At 48.9% G+C, this 20,215-nt stretch overlaps 1 protein-coding gene across 2 annotated transcripts in view; it reads left to right on the forward strand.

Moving 5' to 3' along the window:
- The first annotated feature begins 474 nt into the window (after positions 1 to 474).
- Positions 475 to 20,215, forward strand: part of TNRC6C (trinucleotide repeat containing adaptor 6C) — a 60,068-nt gene continuing 40,327 nt past the window's right edge. For both annotated transcript variants that reach the window (XM_045299402.1, XM_045299405.1), the window contains exons 1-3: positions 475 to 498; positions 1,168 to 1,189; positions 13,467 to 13,799. The gene's annotated coding sequence lies outside the window, so the exon portion shown is untranslated. The remainder of the gene's footprint in view (positions 499 to 1,167; positions 1,190 to 13,466; positions 13,800 to 20,215) is intronic.

The following is a 20,215-nucleotide window of genomic DNA, read 5'->3' on the forward strand; positions in this document are numbered from 1 at the left end:
TAGGTACTCCTGTATAGTTCTGAGAGCAGTGTGGTAGTCCCTGGCTTGAGAGCTTGAAAATTAATGAGTCTGACCTCATTATTTTATGGTGTGTGTGTGTGTGTGTGTGTGTGTGTGTGTGTGTGTGTGTTTTCTATCCATGACTACTTTTATCTATATTCGCATATATAAAATACTGAGGAACACTGTATCTGATCCACCCTGGACCTTGTCTCCTAACACGAGGCTGGGAGTCGGTCTGCACGGACAAACAGGAGCTGAGTGCGAGACCGCTTCAGGCCATCCCGGCAGCCCAGGGCCTTCCTTGTTCCCAGTGAGGCGCCCTACTGTGGACGCTGCTGCATCTTCTCCTTTAAAGTGGACGTCATACTAACACCACATTTTCTGCTGTTCAACAGGGAGAAAGAACAAAAAACACAAGAAGAGGAACGTTTGATGGAAGAAAAGAAAAAGAAAAAGCAGGAAGAAAAGAAAAAGAAGGAAGGTGCTCAGAAAAAGGTCTGGCCAGTTATTCCTGCCCTAAGCGTCCCCGCCCCCATGGCATCCCCAGCTCCAGCCCACTCTTGACCCAATGCAGGGACACTGGTGAAACAGGGCAGAGGGTCGGATGAAGGCCACTTGCTTGTCTTCCTTAGGACTTAGAACCTGAGAGCTGGGCTTCAACGCACTCCCTCTGTGTGGGGGTGTGAGGCAAACGTTCCCTGTCTATGTCAGTGACCAGGACACACGGGGCCCTGACTTCATTAGAAAAACATGAGATAATTCACACAATCTTGGCAGGTGTTCTTTTACAAATTCTGTTAGTAAATATTACAGGTGAAAAGTCCCACTGTAAAACCTTTATAATCATGTTGGGATTTCTTGGCATTTAAAAGACTTGTACTTGGAAATGGTGTTCTTTTCAGGCTGTGTAAAATACCACACTCAAAGGAGGCTTCCAGAGAGGGTTTTTGTTTTATTCCAGCTTTTAGATCTTTACTGGTATGTAATCAGTCATGTGCAGACAATTATGTACCTCCCCCCGATAATGAATTCTACAATTAAATTGTGTAAAAGTTTGTCTGAAATGTCCGACATTCGAAGTCAGTTTATCTCTTTCAAAGATGTCTATGTCTCACACGTGATTGTTCCGAAAGAGTGTGTGACATTTTCTTTTTTCTTCCCCAGGCTGCTGATCAAAAAACCAAAGGTAAGTTTCTTTCATGCTTCTTATCATTGTGGGGCAGCATTTTCATTATGCACGAGCGTTTTATGGTGAAGGTGGCTTTGTTTTTCATTGATTGCTCAAGCACAGCCTCACCCTGGACTCTGGTGCTGACTTTTTATTCCCCACGCTGACACCCATCGTGCGTCTGCATTTCCCTGGCATTTGCTTACTCTGGAGATGCCTGAAGAGCAGTCTGCTCATCTTTCTAGACAACGAAAGTCTGATTCCCATTGCACAGCTGCAACTGGTCACGTGATCCGGTTCATCAGAACCACCAGAGGATGCTGTGGTTCCCCCAAAACCTTCCATTTCTCATTGCTGCCTGTCCTTGGTAGACTCTTCTACGTGCCCTCTTAGAAGGCACTCAGGCACTGTTGTGTGCTTCCGGCTCTGATTCAGGAAGCCTGGAGTTTGCTGGCACTTCCAGGGGAGCATGGTTGAAGCTATGCTCTGGGCTGTCTCCCTTCAGACCCTCCACACTTAGCAAAGCCCACTCCCGAGTCCCACCCACCAGTTCAGTTAATTTGGAGCAAGTCACTACCTGTCTATAGAGGCTCAGGCCCCTCCTCTTTAAAACCAGCCTTTGCCCTGTGCCTAGCCTGTGGTTTGGGCCCCTGAGGGCTAACTCTCGTTGCTGTTTGGTTGGCGTCGGGGTGGCACATGTGCACAGTTGTGCCCTTGGACATGCGCACTGCAGAGATCTTTGTGAGTGTTTGCCCAGGCAGGAGGTCCCACCATGAAGACTGCCTCTGGTTCGTTGTACTCCAGCGAGTGTGTAGTGTGAGTTACCCGAGGGCCTGTGTGAGCAGGACCAGGCTGCTTGACAGGCAGAGAAGCCGGGCCCCAACATTTGGTCATAAAGATGAGAGTTGAGGGGGCCCAGGGCCTTGCACTTACCCTTAAAACCCAGGGCTGTCATGTTGATTCTGGTTCATGGCATCCCCACATGTTAGCAGATAGAATGGCTCCACGGGGTCTTCTTGTTGTCACTGTTGTGGTCATCATCATTTTCTCTTCACCTACAACCAAAAGCCAAACTCGGGGCTGGAAAGTCAATTCTGATTCACAGTGAACTGTAGAACAAAATAGAACTATGCCTGCAGCTTTCCAAGGCTATACATCTTTATGGGAGCAGAAAACCTCATTTTTCTACCTTGGAGCACCTGGTTGTTTTGAACTGCTGACCTTGTAGATTACAACCCATCACATAGTCCTCTGCACTACCAGGGCTCCCATTGTCTTCACAGAGTGTGAAGTAGGCCACCCTGCTGCTCTCCACAGTTGCTGCTCACCTTCAGCACCATCATCGCCAACCCAACTCTGCTGGGTGCACCTCTTCATTCTTCTGTTCTAAAGCATTGTCCCTCTAGTTCATTAGTGGCTGTCAAACAAAGATGTCGTGTGAACAGCAACAAGAAACCCCTCTGAAGCAGCAGAAGAAGCCTGCAGTGTTGCTGGGATTCAGGAATGAGAACTAGCAGCATGGCGGGGCCCCAACCAGGTCCCGTGAGGCACCTGAGGCAGGCGGGTGGGAGTTTCTGAGCTGGTAGCTGGCAACTTGAGAACACCAAGGCAGGGAGCAGCCTTCTGGACTGGAGAGTCTAACTGGTGGTGCTCTGACAGTGCTCTAGCCGGAGTCTGTGAGGAAGGAGCACAGCGGCCTGGGCCCCACCGCCCTCTCCAGGCTGGCCACTTACACAAGATTGAGAGACCTTGGAGCAGCACCCTCATTCATCCAAACCCGCTGCCTTCCAGACGGACTCAACGCCAAGCAGCCCTGTAGGGCAGAGTAGAACTGCTCCTGTGGGTTTCCAAGGCTGCACGTCTTTACAGAAACAGCTTGCCTCATCTCTCTCCCTCAGAGTGGCTGGTGGACTCAAACTACCAACCTTTTAGTTCTCACAGCTGAACTCTTAAACCACTTTGCCACTTGGGCTCCATCCTCTAGGACTATTTCTTGTTGTCACCACTCTATACTGTTGATGATGTCATCACCAGGGCACAAAGGACTAAATGGAAGGCCTGAATGTTTGTCGACTGTCCCCAAGACGGCTGAACTGTGAGTGGCCAGCTATGATGACCAGGGTGGGCTGGCACTCACCGCCTCTGGGGAAAAGGGACAGCCCTCCTGGACAGCATGTGAGGAGATTGGTGCCGGCCCCAGGCAGCTACCAGGAGTGGAGAGCAGTCGGCCCTGGCCCTGGACCATCCGAAGGCTTGAGCAGGGTGAGAGACCGACTAGAATTGCAAATTAGATTGTGTCGTGCACGGAATCAATTAGCATAGTAGAAACAAGTCTGCTAATTAGCTCAAACTACACAGATCAATTAGTAATGTCTTCGCTCAGAAGTAATTGCACCTCTTTCTCCAAGTGGGGTGCTTGTAATCAGTGCTTGTATCATCCAGTCTGGTTTGGCTCAGTTTTCTCAACAACTGTCACAGAACCTCCTGCAATTCTGGCTTATTGTAAACATTTTAAGAGAGTTCTTTAAAAGATACTAAAATCCTCCAAACTCACTGCTGTCAGGTCAATGATGAGTCTGACAACCCTACACGGGGGCTTCAGAAAGTTCATGGGGAAAGTCCATTTTCTTTTCATTCCATTTTCCCGCGACCTTTTTGAATCCCCCTCCACATTATACACACACCTCTCTGCTCTCTTCTTTGAAAAAAAAACTACCCATTGCCTTTGAGTCATGCCAAGTCATAGTAATCCCTGTTTTCTCCTAGTGACTGGTAGTCTAGGCCCTTCTTGATAGACTCATCTTTGTCACAACATTAATTGTGCTTCAAATCTTTGTCTTTTTTAATGATGGCCTTAACGATTGCATTTAAAACTGTGAATCTCCCTCTAAAAGACGAATGCAGAACTGGGTCTAATTAGATGCGTATCTTTTGTGATTCACTTAATCAAATATGTTGTTTGCTGCCACCAAGTTCACTCTGAGTAGAATGGTTCCCTGGGGTGTCCAGGGCTGTGCCCTTTTGGAACTAGACTGCCTTGCCTTTCTTCCAAGGGCCTCTGGATGGATTCTGCAGGCTGTTCAGCTAGGAGTAGGGGCTTAGCCCTGAGTCTGCTGAGTAATATGCACCATGCCTTTTCTCTGCAAACCTAAACGCTCTTATTTCTAGAAAGTCTGTTTGGTAAAATTACAAGTAAATTCTGTCCCTGACTGGTTTGTCACATCCTGACTTGTAATTCCTCTGTTTCTCTGTCGTCTCCTTGCTGTTTGAGTTACTGTACCTGGTGTCCTGCCCTGATGGCCCTGGGAGCCACTTTCTCCAGTTCCTTCTCTTAACGCCGTCAGATTGTGGTCTTCGTGCCTGAGGAACTCGAGCCGGTGCTGCCAGTGGCCTGAGCACTCCCAGTACTTAGTGCTGCTGCCTGGTCTCGGCTCTCAGCACACTAGCCCGCCCCGCAGGATTTATAAAGCATTAGTCTCTGTGAACTGGGTGATGCCAGATTGTGGAAATTAGCAAGATTCTTTCTCAGTTTTCACAGACTTATTTTCATATCTTAAAGGCAATGGCTCAGGCACTAGGTTTTTATGAAATAGGGCCTTTTATTGGCCTGTCCACCACAGTGATAAAATCTCATCGTGAAGTGTCCAGAGAGGTAGTGTAGAGCCACCACCAGCATTGGCTCATCTTGATTATCACTTCCATCTGTATCACTCCATCTGTAGTCACGAGCATGTTTAGAATGGTCTCAGGCTGGGAAGGAGGACACAGTACCTGTTGTCAGTGTAGCCATTCATTTTCTGAAGGCCTTCCGGGCCGTGAGGCCATTTCATAACGAAGGGGCCAACAATTCCTGAGATGTGTTGTATGAGGGGTCTCAATCAAGTGACGTCTTTCTAGCATCGTGAATAGTACACACTGGATAGTTAATTTTGCTGTAAAGCCCCAAGAGGAACATAAATCAACCCATTACCACCTCTCATCACCCCCTGGGGAAAAAACTGGAACTCCCAGATGAGTGCTTTTGCCCTGATGGATGTAAAGGGCATTCTGGGCTATTTAAGAAAATGAGAATTTCTCTCCCCCAGAAGGCTCTAAATAGATCCCTGTGTCATACATTCTGGAAGAAGTAGAGAGATCTGGGAGCTGCAGGGAAGAGAGATGTTACATGGTCCCTCAGCTTTAGGGTGTGTCTACCAAGTTTTAGAAGCACTACTTTCTGTGTAGTGAGTATAACTTCTCAGAGAAACTGTCCGTAGAAAGGCAGTTTCCTCCTACAGGAAAAGTCATCATTTAGACAAGTCAAAAGGAGGCTGGCGCTCTGCCTTCTCAGAAATGGGTGTTTACCCAGCTTGGCTGCTCTTTATTGCCCCTTATAAATACAGCTTCATTGGGTTATAATTGACATACAGTAAATAGGGCTATCTACAGAGAGCAGTTAAGTAAGTGTTGGTCCGCCGGAACACACCACCACAATCCAGATAACATATCTGTTACCCCTGGGAGTTCCCTGTGCCATGCCCCTCCTCACCTGCCTAGCTTTACAGAGCACAGACCTGTGTTCTGTGGTCGGGGAGTCTAATCCTACCAACGCTGACACGCCATCCGAAGGACTTTGGAGGAGTGGTCTTGCAGACCAGAGGGAACCAGTGGGAGCTTCAAAGTGGCAGAGTAACAACCTGAGATTGCTGTTCAGAAACAGTTGCTCCGATGAGGGTGAGAGGCTAGAGGTAGGGAGCCCCAGATGACTAGGCAACATGGAGGAGAAGGAGAGTAAACAAAACTCCTGTGTGTGCCAGTGACGAAGACCACAGAATGGATGCACTGGAATGGTGGTGCTAACAAAGAATATTGAAGTTTCGTGGACTGCCAGAAGACCAAACAAATCCATCTTGGAAGAGGCAAAGCTGGCGAGACGTCATATCAGTTACGTTGGACATGTTACCAGTAGAGGGGCAATGAAAAAGGAAGGCTCTCCACCAGAGGGATTGACACTGGCTGCAGCAATGGGCTCCAACAGAGGAACCATTGTGAGGATGGAGCTGGGACCAGGCAGTGTTTGGTTCTGTTGTACATAGGGGTCGCTATGGGTCAGAACCAACTCGACAGCACCTAACAACAGTGACAGCTGGGTTAAGCACTGGATCCTGCAGATACTTATGAGCATCTACTGTGTGCTGGCACTGTGCTGCTTGCTATAGAGAGAAAACGGTTCTTTTTAAAAAGGTGTGAGTCCCACTCTTGTAGCTTTGTCTCTAATAGGAATAAACTCATGATCACAGAGATCTGTGTGTAATTACAAGGTGATGGCTGTGCAGGAGAGCAGTATTATTAAGTGAGAGCACAGAATAAAGGCCCCGGGACTAAGCTGGGCACTGGGAACCATGTCCGTGCATGATGGTTGGATGGAGATCTGGACCACAAATGGGACTTAACGAGGCCAGGGAAGACGAGAGCCGCGGAGACCTACCACCACAGAGGTCCCCATTGACTGAGGCCCTGGTTGGAGAGTAGTGAGCAGGGAGGCGGGGCTGTGAGATGAGCCTAAAGTGGTGGGGCGAGTGGGGGAGCGGCAGGGTTTCTCACGTGTGCTTTGAAAAGATGGCTGTGGCTGCATTGGGCAGAATAGATTGGAGGGAGGTGAGTACCTAAAAGAAAAGTCCAACAGTTCACAGTAGCCCAGCTGAGAGTGATTGGTGCTGGGACTCCTGAGAAAGGTTGTGCTGGCAGTGGTTTCACTCTGGATAGTGCTACAGCACGAGAGACGGAACGCTGACTGAGGCAACTGATTGAACTGAGGGAGCTCTTCCTAAAAGAAGAGATGTTAGGACAGGTGAGGCAAAGGCACTGCTACTCCTCTACCAGGTGAGCTTATGGGGCAGCAGAGACCTCCAGTGACTCCCCATGGGCAGTAGGATCTAGGAGAATGGTAGCCCTCTTCATTTGAGTGACAAATAAAGACGTGAGATTTGATGAGATGGTTTATGTTGATTGAGAAGAGCAGGGAAGACATTTGGGGGACCATCAATTGATGAAGTCACGTGGAGGATGCTGATGGAGGAGTCGGCATCTCCTTCATTCAAGCCATGCCTCCTGTCCACCATACATCTCTCTGCTTCCCTCCACAGCCCTTAGTCACGGCAGCCAGGGGAGTTCATCCTGCCCCAAACTCACTTCTCCAGTGGATTGTGACCCACGACAACCCTGTGCCCCAGAGCTCTGCAGTACTCCAGCCGCCCAGGGCTCCCTGGGACCCTGCTTCTGGGCTCATTCTGTTCTTCCCACCGATTGCACATGCTTCCCTGGCTCTAGGCAATGCACACCATCTTGTTCCTGTGTACGCTCCTTACCTGTGTCTTGTCTTTAATTCTTGTGACCGTTTCTGTGCATGTGGTCATGAGATCTTGAAGGGCAGGAAGCATCTTACTCCTTTAGGGTGCCTGCAGGTTTTCTTGTAATGGTCGTTGATCAACATGTGTGATTTCTAGTGGGGACAAAGACTATTCCGACTCCTGGTAAAGGCTGAGCCACTTGGTCAGACAAACCCTCCTACAGAGAGGAATTGAGAACTCGCCATAAAATATTTGGAAACAGCTGTTTACAGTTCTGAAGAGCTACCCCCAACTGGAAGGGGTGGTGGTGGTGGTGGTATCTTTTCTTGAAAAGTGTGTTTTGTGCAAGGGATGGATACCTCAATCTGGACTAGGCCACAGAAAGCCATGCGTCACCAGTTTGAGTTTTTAGGGAACAGGTGTCACAGCTGAAAGCACAGCTGAATGTTAGGAGAAAAGAGAAGGGGCTCCAGAGGAGGGATCTACCCACCCACCCCCATCCTCTCCCTAGTCTGTGTGTGGAGTCTGCCCACATACTTGGCTGACTGGAGAACTGTGTGGACACCAGGCCACGATTTAAAAGGCAGCATCTGGAAGTGGAAGGAGCAGAGTGGAGACTCACCTGCTGCCCATCACAGGGAGGAGTTTGACTTTTGAGCCCAAGTCAGTTTTCCTTTGGAAGGAAACCCCCTCAGAGTCTCCACAGGAGGTAGACTCGCAGGCTGTGACTAAGAATGGACCCTGCCCTTCACAGCAACAGTAACCACTGCATGTTGGACTGCGCATGTCCAGGAGGTTGTGGGGGACCGCAATAAGAATGGAGAATCGTCCCCAACAAACAAGAAAAATGTTCATGAAACTCTAGAGCTGGAAAGCAGAGTAGCGGAAACATCCGTCCACTGGATGGGAAGGATGGGTTAGTAAGTGTTGGAGACGCAGAAGGAAGAATCTGTGCAAGAAGATAGGGAGAAACAAATCTCAGAAAAATTAAGAAGGCTTCAACCTTGTGCAGGGTCTGGCACATACAAAAATGCAGATCAGGAAGAAAAGAGGATGGGTAAGATTTTTAAAAAAAATATGACTGGCATTTTTCTAAATTGGTGAAAGACATAGCAATACAAATTTTAAAATCCCAGTGATTAAAATGTGCACATGAGAGAGTGTGCACATGTTCATGCACACACACACCGACACCCTAGCCACGACATATTCAAGCTGCTGAAAGTGCTGGAACAGTGAGGGGAGGAGAGGGGGACCACTGTCAATCCAGAATTTTATACCCAGTGAAATAATCCTTCAAAAAGAGCTGGGACTTGACATTTTTAGATAAACAGAAACAATGTTGCCAGCCTATTTGTGCTGTCAGAAACTTTAGCAGTTCAGGCTGACAAGAAATTATACCAGATAGCAATTTGGATGTAAAAGAAGCCATGTGGAACTCCAGAAATGGAAAATGAGGGTGGTGGTGAAGATAGAATTGACTTATGTACTGTAAAGCCACCTTACTATTAAAGTAAAAAGTACCACATAGTATTGTGAGGTTGATGGCGTACATAAGCCAGATGCATCAAGGTTGAGGTTAAAGGCAATTGTACTGTTGCCTGGCCCTTATATGAGGGCATCAAAAAGTCTGCTCCAAAAACCACAGAAACATTTCATAAACAAAAACACCAGCATAAGAAGCTTTTGTTTCACACCCTTGCCTCCAGCTAGGTCTGTACCTATCTAAGCACAATTTCCATATTTGCAATTTCCAAATTCCCTGAAGATTTCTGCTTTCGCCAGTTGGTGCCCCATCTAAACAGCAGTTTTGGCTTCCTCCAGGGCCTTCATTTGGCCGCCTTTTGAGTGTTCTTTGCGTTCAGGGAGTAAAAAGAAGGGGCAGAACCAGAGCTGTAGAGTGAGTGAGGTAAGGTTTCCCAGCTACGTTCCCCTAAGACAGCTCTTGCCACCCTCGCCAAGAATGAGCAGGTTCTTATATTGTGGTGAGAAAAAAATCCCCCAGCATAATTTTCCTGGCCTTTTTCTCAACAATGCAGTTTTATGTTTTCTTAAAACTCCTTCCTAATGAGCCCATGGTCATCCTACACCCTTTGAGAACATCTATCCAAATGAGTCCTTTGGAATCCCCAAGACCAGTCACCATAACTTGTGCTGTATGACCTCTGTGGCTTGCGTTTCACTGGCCCCTCAGAGCCCCGCCGAAGGCATCCTAGCAAGACCAAGACGAGCACACTACTGAGAGCACTTGTTTGTTGGCATGAACCACACAGGGATGGAGGAGGACCCGCAGCAGAACTTCCTGACTTAGTACCCTCATACTCATGCTCCCCCACTTCATATGCACTCCAGGTTTGAAAGCATGTTCTATAATGTCTAGAATAACCACGTTCAGACAAGACACAGAAGCATAGCTAATAGGTGTAGTAAAATAACTAACCTATAAGAAAAGGGACCGAGAAACATAGGACACTTAGCAAAGTGTTATTCCTAACAAAATGATTTACATTCATTTAAATGGCCTAAATAAAAGCCGGAGATTGTCGTGCCAGATTTAAAAACAAACCATACATAATCCAGATGTGACGTGTCTATGATCAATGAACTTTGACTGCAAAGCAAAATAGGTTGAAAGTAAAAGAATGTGCCACCCAGGCGTTTGCAGAGGCAACTAGGGTGTCTGCATAACTATTCACACAAAATGAACCTTCAGGTGGCAAAGCTCTGCGCCAGCAATTCTGGTGCAAAGCCCAGCCACAGATGAGGCTTGTAGAATGTGTGTAAGGGGAGCTCAGATTGAGCATGGGCCAGGGAAGGGACTCCTACAAACTTCCCTGATGCACTGAAGCCTTCAAGTAGTGTCCCCCAACCTCCTCCCTTGTAGCCCATGTTTCTGAAAGGTTTGAATGCACTGCATGCCATCAGATCTACACTGTAACTCAGGCTCAGTGGAAGGCCATAGAAACCACTCTCACTGTTGTAAGCAGATGTGGGGTGCAGAATAGGAGATGGTACCATTGCTGAAAGGGCTAGGGTGTGCCCAGGCTAGGCCCCCCCAGAAAGGACTCCCAGAACACTCCCCAAGAAGTCCTCCAGGGCTCTCGGCTCAGGAGCTGGCTCACCCCAGGACTGAGGCCTAAGATTTTGCCATAGAAATGCTGCTCACCTTCCATGGGGCTCAATAGAAAGAATGGTGCCCCCTTTCCTCAGCCTGTCAGATCGCCCACATTCTACGCGCCTCATCAGTTCACCCGTGAACATTTTAACTGCTGCTCCACCTGAGGTGTACATGGACCAGCCACTGCCACGGGGTCGATTCCAACTCAGCCACTCACCATAGGCCTTCCAAGACAGTACGTCCATGGGAGCAGTTAGCCACATCCTGCAGAACAAAATGCTGGTGGGTTTGCCTCCTGATAGTAGCAGCCCAACACTTATTCCACAGTGCCCTCAAGCTCCTTGTACACTGACTAGTAGTTAATACTTCAAATATTAAGATTAGCTATCTGATGGTAAAATGCAGCCCAGCTTAATATACACATGCGCACATGCTCATGCCAGGCTGGGGACCTTGTAATACCAGCAGAGCATGCAGACGTTTGGGTCTGATCAAGTTGTGCAATAAGCCAGGAGAAATGGGCTTGTACTACAGGGCATGCACTTGGCTGGGAAGTTGAAGAAGAAGCAATTGCCACTTAAAGTGATAAAAAACAGCCGTTGGGATACCCCGGAATCAACAGGCCCTAGGAACCTTTTGTTCTGGTTAAACTGTGTGTGTGGGGGGGGGGGGGGGGGGGGGGGCTAGGCTATCAGTTACCATATGTACTTGTATATAAGCTGAGTTTTTCAGCACATTTTTAATGCAGTTTTGTGGTAAAAGTAGGTGCCCCGGCTGATATTCAGGTGGGCTTATACTCGAGTATTTACGGTATTTGGAGCCTATTCATGCTGATGCTTTTGAAATTTTCACTGAAAGCAGAAAATTGTTTCTTGGGGAGAGAATTGTTTTAAAGGGTAATGGCTACTTAGCCCTGGTAGTACAGTGGTTCAAACCCCCAGCAACTGGGATGGAAGATGCAGTGGCAGTCTGCTTCCTTGGAGACCCAGAAACCATCTGGGACCACTTTCCTCAGCTTTTTCAAGTGGCTGCCCAGTGTGGATCCGGGCAGTGAGTTCAGTCTGATTGCTTTCACCAGCAGGTGTCACCCTCATTGTTTAAAAGTAAAGAAAAGCTATTTAGGCTAAGGAGATTAACCAAAATTGCCAGTTTTCTGGGAGATTTTTATGATTAGCTGTGTTGTTATTAAAGTAGACCCAATGATTTGGTTAATCACAGGTTGGGCTACAAACCGCAAGGTCAGCAGTTCAAACCCAGGAACTCTTCCTCCAAAGAAAGATGAGGCATTCTGCTTCCATAAAGATTTACAGCCTTGGAAACCCACAGGGGCAGTTCAACTGTGTTCTAGATAAGGTCCCCATGAGTCAGAATCGACTCGATCGCATTGGGGTTTGGTGGGGCTTTGAGTTTTGGTGGCACAGTAGTTAGTTAACCTGTGTGATGCTAGCTGAAAGGTCATTGGGCGAGAGACTTGGCAGTCTGGTCCTATAAAGATCACCCATGAAAGCCCGATGGGCGGGGGGAAAAAGAAAGGCCGAGGGGTCAGTTTTACTTGTGTCACTTGGGGTCACTGTGAGCCTCTCACCTCGACGGCACCCACTAGCTGCTATTTTCATGTTCTCTACATTAAACATTGTTTTCGTTGGCCACCTGTAAACAAAGAAAGCTAAAGTCCCCATCGTCTATGTGACAAGGAGGAGGCAGGCAGACTGATGTGCTCCTCCATGTTTGAAGTGTATACTAAGATGGGGGGCCGGTGGTGTTGTTCAGAGCTATTTGTATCTCTGGCCAGGCCCTGTCATTCAGGGCCCACTCTGACTAGACCCAGCAATCAGCGTTGTCTTTTCTTATTTGAGAATTTATGTTCAGGGGGAGAAACAGGGAACCAACTGTGATTGACGTATAACACACTCCCACAGGGGGACGAACAAGAGAAATGTGGGTGAAGGGAGACCCCGGATGGCATAGGATATGAAAAAGATAATAATGTGTAATTTATCGGGTTCACGAGGGCTCACACAGAAAGAAAATGTTTTGAAAATAATGATGGCAACTTATGTACAAATGTGTTGATACAATTGATGAATTGATTGTTATAAGAGCTGGAAGTGCCCCCAATAAAATGATTTATTAATTTAAAAATTTGTTTATGTTCACTACCTTTCACTTACAGACTCTAAAAAGGACAGGCTCCAACCAGAAAAGGTTTCTCAGTCCATAAGAGATCCAGAGGCACCCACTGTCCATTCAGAAAACCTCATTCTTGTTTCTCACTGCTCAGCAGAGTGAGAGGTCTCCTTGCCCTCGGGGTCCTGTGAGAGTCTTTTGTGGGGCCTGTGTGCGCAGGCTTGCCGTCTGTCCATGGGACGCGAAGTTGGTGGGTCCGTGGAGAGTGCCGGGCTGAGAGGGCACCCTATGGCCTAACAACCTGCTGCAGGCTGTCCCTGCCTTCGTCCTTCTCAGCTCTCAGGAAGGCAGATGCCTTTTAGTCCTTTAACTTCTACATCTTCCTGAGGAACCACCTTAACTCCTAGGTCAGGAAGGCAGCGGCCCAGGGCCAGCCTCAAGTGGGAGCCCCTGGGAGTTACAAGTAACCTGGTAGCAGCCAGTGAAGCGCCTTCACTGTGGGACCTGCTCTTATCCAATTCGCTCATCTTCACTGTACAGAGCAGAACCCAAGGCCTGAGAGGGGAGTGATTGGCTCTAGACAGCAGTCCAGTTGTGTTTCTAGGACACATATGGCTTGGACACTTTCTCTGGTTCTTGTCCCATCTCACCTTGGCTATGGAGTGAGTTATAAAGACATGTCACTAAAGTGCTGGGTTTCTTGTCATTTTGACCCCTGTAGTGCCAGAACCTACTAAGACCTGTTCAAGCCAGCCCCAGCCTGCCGGTTCCAGCCCCAGTACTTCCACCAGCACTGTCTCCAACAGCAGCAGCAGCAGCAATGGGAAACGGCCCTCTGCCAGTGGCCAGCAGCCAGCTGCATCCCGTTACCTTCCTCGTGAGGTGCCGCCACGCTTCCGCCAGCAAGAACAGAAGCAGCTACTGAAGAGGGGCCAGCCATTGCCTACAGGAGCTCTGACCAGTGTGAGCCCAACCCAGGGTGCTGGGCCTGCAGCCGTCAGCCCACCCCCCCTCTCTGGAGCCAGCCCGCAGCAGCCCAGCAAGCTCCGCCCAGGTAGGGGCCACTCGGCTAGACTCTCCCCTCACCTGAACAATGCCCAGAAGCAGCTGCAGGCGAGCATATGTTCATGGGTATGCAAAGTTTCCTTCCTGTTGCCTTTAACTCTTGTTTCTCCGTATTCACTGAGACCATTTCCTATCTGTTTCCAGGTGGCATTGCTAGCACCACTCGCCTGAGTCTGTTTCCCTACAGGTACATTGGTGAAGGCAAATGCCTTAGGGCCCTGCAGTGGGGACTTGGAACCCTTTTCTCTGAGTTTGCAAGAGTACCTCTCATGCAAGTGTGCACGCAGGCCAGGAGGACAAGAGGAGCCCTGGATGAGGGCAGCTGCCTCAGCCAGGCCACTGGGTGGCCAGGACTCCGGGCTCCTTTTCTTTGGCTTCCTGACTCAGAATGAGGTGTCAGCTTTTTCTTGGCTCCAAGGAAAATACAGCTCTTGTTCATTTGCATTCCATCTTTCAAAACGTGCACATCTGTTATCTTCCTCCTTCATTCCGTGTAACATCTCTCTGCTGTAGGTTGGCAGGGATTGGGGGAGAGGGCGAAACAGCGTCTCTCCTTTCAGCCGCCATGTTTCTTGTCTAATTGTTTTTTTATTTCAAGAACTTTCACAACGGGCTTTGGTGCTAAAGTAGAAGACATGTTTGCTGGTGGCGGTGAAATGCAGATCTGTAATTACTGAGGGAAAGAAGAGGGCTGCTATGGTAGAGGAATTCAACAGAAACGTGTCAGAAGTCCTGTTAATATCCATTTGATTTCACGTGCTATCACCTCACCTGGGGAGTCGATCTCCCTGACCCAGAAGTGCTTACAGCAGGGTTTTAATTCATCACCTGTCATTCCTTAGGCAGTCTCCTCCAAAGCCTGGCTGGCTTCCTGCCGCCTACACACACAGCCTCAGTCTTGACCTGTCTTGCCCGGTGTTTCTGTCCTAGTTGGGGCTATTTCCATTCTGTTCGTGGACATATCTTGCATTCTTTGCACACATGGGCTCTCTCTCTCACACACGCTCACACACACACACACACACACACACACACAGTTGCTTTTCCCTTTCCCTATCTCCAAGTCACTGTCATCGCTCCACAAGCCATCTCTAAGCATTTCTACCTTCAAGGCTCTTAGTCTACAGGATGCAACATAGCACTTACAGAGTGTAGTGTACCACCTGTAGTTTGCCCCACACTTCTAAAGCGCTGCTCTCCTCCGGGAAGCCCTGTAAAGCCCATTGTATGCCTGGCTGTACCTCCACACAGTAGGCGAAGACCTGGAGCTGGCTGTGCCCCCGCCTAGCTCTGCCACTCCCTGATCTAAAAAGAGAATCTGAGCCCCTCAGGGCCTCCCATCTCTGAACCCCTGACCCCCTCCTATCTGACGCTACAGTTTTCCAAAGAACTGGCAGCGGTTGTCATTAGAGCACAGCACAGGTGGAGCAGGCATCGCAGATCGCACTTCCCGGGGCTCATGGATGCCCTTCACACTGACGGAGCTGTGCGTGTGGGGCTTAAGGGACTTAGAGGTGTGTGACAAGCACACACCCATTTGTGAACCACTGTTAGGATACATCCGTTGGTGTCGTGATTCTTTCTTTGGCAAACTCTTAAAGCCCTAAATCCTGCAACCCAGCTTTCTCGTCGCTGCATCGCTTGTGTGTCTGCTCATCTTCTCAGTTGTCTTGCCCCGTTGTGACATCATCTGCCCACCTGATTCCTCATGGAGCGCTTCCTTGAATCAGCTTCCGTCCAGGGACAGCCCACTGGCACGTTCCAGAAGAGCAGCCAGGTGTCTTGCTGTATGGCAACTTCAGCCCAGCACTGTAGACTGGGAAAGTTGAGCCCTTTTAAACAGGAGTGCGTGGAGCTTCACTCCCTATCAGCAGTATCGCAGGCCTCTACGCTTCAGTCACTTTGAAGAAGGGGGGATGAAGAATACAGCTTGACTTGTGACTGTCTTCCTCTAACTGTAAGGTTAAGTGAATGCTGGGTCAGCAGAGCCCTGATTGGCTTATCCAGGCAGGACAAGGCCCCTAGCTAATTCTTAGGAATTTCACCGCAGAGTATTTGTAGTAGAAAAGGTGGGATTGGGGAGTGATTCAGCGCAACCCTTTAATTCCTGTGTTTTCCTCAATGTGGGTTCTTATCCCACACACACACACACACACACACACCTTACCCTCCAGTCTTAGTGTGCTTTGACAGAGGCTGAAGAAGATTCAAAGGAATTGGTGGAAAGTGAATCACCTAGATCATTGCTTTGAAGAGTTGGTGCCAGCTCATTTGAACGAATGGGCAGTCTGATCTCCATAAAGCTGCGTGTGTGGCACGTTTGCCAGCCTTGTCCACAGGGTGCTAGTGTTTTTCAGTGATGGACAGCTATGGGCCTGGCCGAATAAGCAGATGACTTAGAGTTAAGATCACATATTTGAGCTATGGGGATGCGTTAAGTTTGAAAAGCATCATTGAATAACTACCAGAACATGTAATCGCGTATCTGCCAAACCACTGAGAAGCATGGCCCAGCCTAGCTGACATTTAACCTTCACCACCACCACCCCACCCCCGCAGCCAGTGTTACTCTCGCCTCTGCCAGACATGCATCATTAATGCAGCTAGATAGTAGATTTCTTATTTGGGTTGTAAGTGCAAAATGTCAGATAACAAGGTGGTCGATTAGTGAGGAGGTGGTGGGTATGCTTGAACGTCTGCAGCATAGCCTCAGAAAGACAATCGGGGGGGCCCCCAGCCCCGGCCTCCCACCAAGGCCCAACTCCTCTCAGCACCTCGTGCTGCAGAGGACTCTTCACGGCCAGTCAGCCGTGGCTCTTCTCATCGAGTGATAGCAGGAACTGGAGTTGTGGATTTAGTTGGAGCTCATTTAGCCTGTTAGAAGTTTTGTTTTTAAGAGTTTTGTTGACTTAATTCACATACAATTCAACATTGAGTCACATCAAGAAGAGGTACACCGTTATCACCACAATCTGTTTTGGAACATTTTCTTCATTCAGACTTTTTTTTGTTTAATCGTTTTATTGGGGGCTCGTACAACTCGTACCACAGTCCTTAGATACATCAATTGAGTCAAGCACATTTGTACATTCATGCCCTCATCATTCTCAAAACATTTCCTCTCCACTTAAGCCCCTGGCATCAGGTCCTCATTTTTCCCCTCCCTCCCCGCGCCCCCCTCCCTCATGAACCCTTGATAATTTATAAATTATTATTTTGTCATATCTTACACTGCCCAGCGTCTCCTTTCATCCACTTTTCTGTTGTCCGTCCCCCAGGGAAGGGATTATATGTAGATCATTGTCATTGGTTCCCCATTTCCAACCCCTCCCTCCCTCCACCCTCCCGGTATTGCCACTCTCACCACTGGTCCTGAAGGGGCCATCCGCCCTGGATTTCCTGTGTTTCCGGTTCCTATCTGTACCAGTGTACATCCTCTGGTCTAGCCAGATTTGTAAGGTAGAATTGGGATCATGATAGTGGGGGAGGATGAGGCAGTTAGGAACTAGGGGAAAGTTGTATGTTTCATCGTTGCTACACTGCACCCTGACTGGCTCGTTTCCTCCCACGACCATTCAGACTTTTTAAACTTCAAAAGCACTCATAATCATTTTCTATCTAGATTGTGTTTCTACATATCTACAGGGTAGTTCCAACCTGAAGAACTCAACAGTCTTTATCTTTAAAAGGACAAGACTGCCTTCTCCCAGTGCTGAATGCAGAGGCCCACAACCATGTTCTCAGAAGCTGCCTTGAACACGGAGTCCTACCCGGCAGTGTTTGCCACTAAGGTCGCTTTAGGATAGACACAGAAAAGTAACGGTGTGGGAACTTTGCCAGTTTACATGCAGGGCTCACGTGCACTATCCTTGCGAGTGTTGGTTCATTTGCTGACTGCTGAGGGTGGTGACTGAGCATAAGCAGAAGGAAGGAGGGACAGAGCAAAGATGTGGAAAGCAGCAGCTAGCTTGTCCCCAGCCCTGGGCAGCCTGAAAGAGAAGCTATAGTGCTCCTTGTGACCGGGTCCTGAAGTGGGCATGCCTGTGGCAATTGGAGGAATTGGAGGAGGGAAGAGGGGCTTAGCGTTGACTATGATTAGGATCAACAATGCTCTCGAGCCCCAGCTGCAGGCACCCCTCAAGGAGGATGGCCTGGACGCAGGCGCTCAGGCCCTGCCAGCTCCCAGGGCACAGGCTTGGCTCAGGGCAGCGTCCTGGCAGTGCCACTGGCCTTGGGTGCGCCGGGGCAGGGAAGCAGTGCCACCAGCCAAGTAGCAGCTCCTTCCCAGAATAGTTGGACGGCATCTATTTACTGGTATTTCCGACCCGAAGGCCCCCTTAGAGTGGGAGAGACCGAGCAAACACCCCGCATCTCCTGGCCTCGCGTCTGCTAAGTCAATGCAGGACAGAGCATTCCAGAGTTGGCAGTAGCTCAGTGTCCTCGGCTCTTGGCTGTGGTTCAGGCAGGATAAAATGGCGCCTTCGGCAAGCCCCGTCGCTGGCTAGGGCCGGGCTGCTCCAGCAGAAGCCGCCCGGCCAGCCACCTTCCAGGCCAATGCCCCTGTGGCCTCACTTGTGTGACCTCGCTGTTAATTGTTTCGATCAGCTCTGCACCTTAAGGGAGCACTCACTTAACTGTAATAGCTTCTTCTCTAGATGATCACTGGTTGCACCCAGGCACCTTTCCTCCACCCAGCAGCTCCTGAACCTGTGTGCCTGATAACTCACATATAGGATGAGTAGGAGTCAGTTGAGTAATGCAATTTCAAACTCAGGACACTCATTCTAGGCAGCCGTGGCTCCGATGAGCGCAGCCCAGGACAGGCGTCTTTGCTGCTCAAAGGCAGATAGGGCCTGGGACGCTTCTCCTGCTGGCAAGTCAAGTGGCCAGGCAGCCCTACCCTTCCTCGGGGTTAGCATAGAGAGGTTCTCAGTGGTGGGAGCACCTAGACTTGGTTTGAATCATGTGTGGTATGTTGTTCAGTTGGTTGAAAAGATGGTGGAGCCCAGGGATAGTGCACACTGTCTGTCCAAGCAAGCGTCCTGGTCTGATTCCTGTGATGCCTAATCAAAAGCCTGCTGACTGTAGCTCGTAGATGCTCTCGGTTAAATGCTCTTCCTGCTAAGATGTGTCACTTTATGGTAACATTCTGGAATTTAAACACTAAGCTTTCCTCTTTAAACCAGGCACTTCTGTAACCCTATGACAATTGCTTCATTTTTATGAAGACACTTCTTTACAGAATGTCTCTGCCATTCAAACAGCCGAAGAAAATTTAACTTTGTACATGCACTTTTTGTTTTTTCTTCTTGAGGCTTTTTTTGGGAGAAATTCTTTTGGAAACAGAATGACAGGAGAAAGAGCTCTGGAATTATGCTCAGCACATGTAGGTCCCCGCTGTCCTTACAGCGTGTTATAACACCACAGTCAAGTCACTTGACCTCCCAGCCTCTGTTCATCCATTTGTGAAATGGGCAGGGTTGGTAAGGTTACTAAAGCTCAGCAAACTTGAGAGTTTGGAGTTATGTGCACTACATCCTGTGGCCAACAGGCATTGAAAGTCCCCTTAGACTCGTGTTTGCCGGGCTGGTGGGGCCACGCTGTGCATGGAGCAGTGTGGAGTCCTCACAGGAGAAAGCAGGCCGAGCTGGCTCAGACCTTGCATGCATTTCACTGTGCCTGCTCTAGAAACTAGTTGCTTCCCCCTCTTTGTACAGTTAAGTGTATTCTGTGAATGGATAGCACAGGCAAGAGACTGTTGCCCTCTGGTGAATGGCTTGTTTTAAACACCAGGATACCTGTGGTTTTTACATTGATGTTTTGAGAATAAAGCGTAGCGTACTGGGTTCTGATGAAAAGAATATGTGGTGCTGGAGGTGATGAGGATTCAGGGACTCCCTAAAACAGAGCTGTTCCATGCAGGCTCCCTTCAGGAGGATCCCTAGTGGCACAGTGGGTTAAGTGTTGGACTATTACCCTCAGGGTTGGTCGTTCAAATCCACCAGCCCCTTGAAGGACTGTCTGAGGCTGTGTGCTCCAGTAAAGAGTTAAGCAGCCTCGGAAATCCTAAGGAACAGTTCTGCTCCATCCTAGAGGGTCCCTGTGAGTCAGAATGGACTAGATGAGTGTTTTGCTGCTTTTGTTTCAATTTGGAATTGCTCATGGGGTGGAGGGGCTGTGGGAAATGGGTGGTGGTGGTGGTGGTGGTGGTGGTGGTGGTTAGTTGCCACCCAATGGACAACAGAACAAATCACCGTCAAAGCCCTCTGAGTTGACCTCTCTACCTTGAATATTTCTGGCCCGGCAGAGCCTCTCAGAAGTTACCATTTTGATTAGGCCTTTAAAGCACACACACACACTGATTTGACTACATACAGTGCATTACCTAGAGAACTCCTCTGCAGC

Source organism: Echinops telfairi, unplaced genomic scaffold (assembly GCF_000313985.2).
Source record: "Echinops telfairi isolate 266 unplaced genomic scaffold, ASM31398v2 ScPeMD7_7458;HRSCAF=8496, whole genome shotgun sequence".
NCBI classification, from domain to species: Eukaryota; Metazoa; Chordata; class Mammalia; order Afrosoricida; family Tenrecidae; genus Echinops; species Echinops telfairi.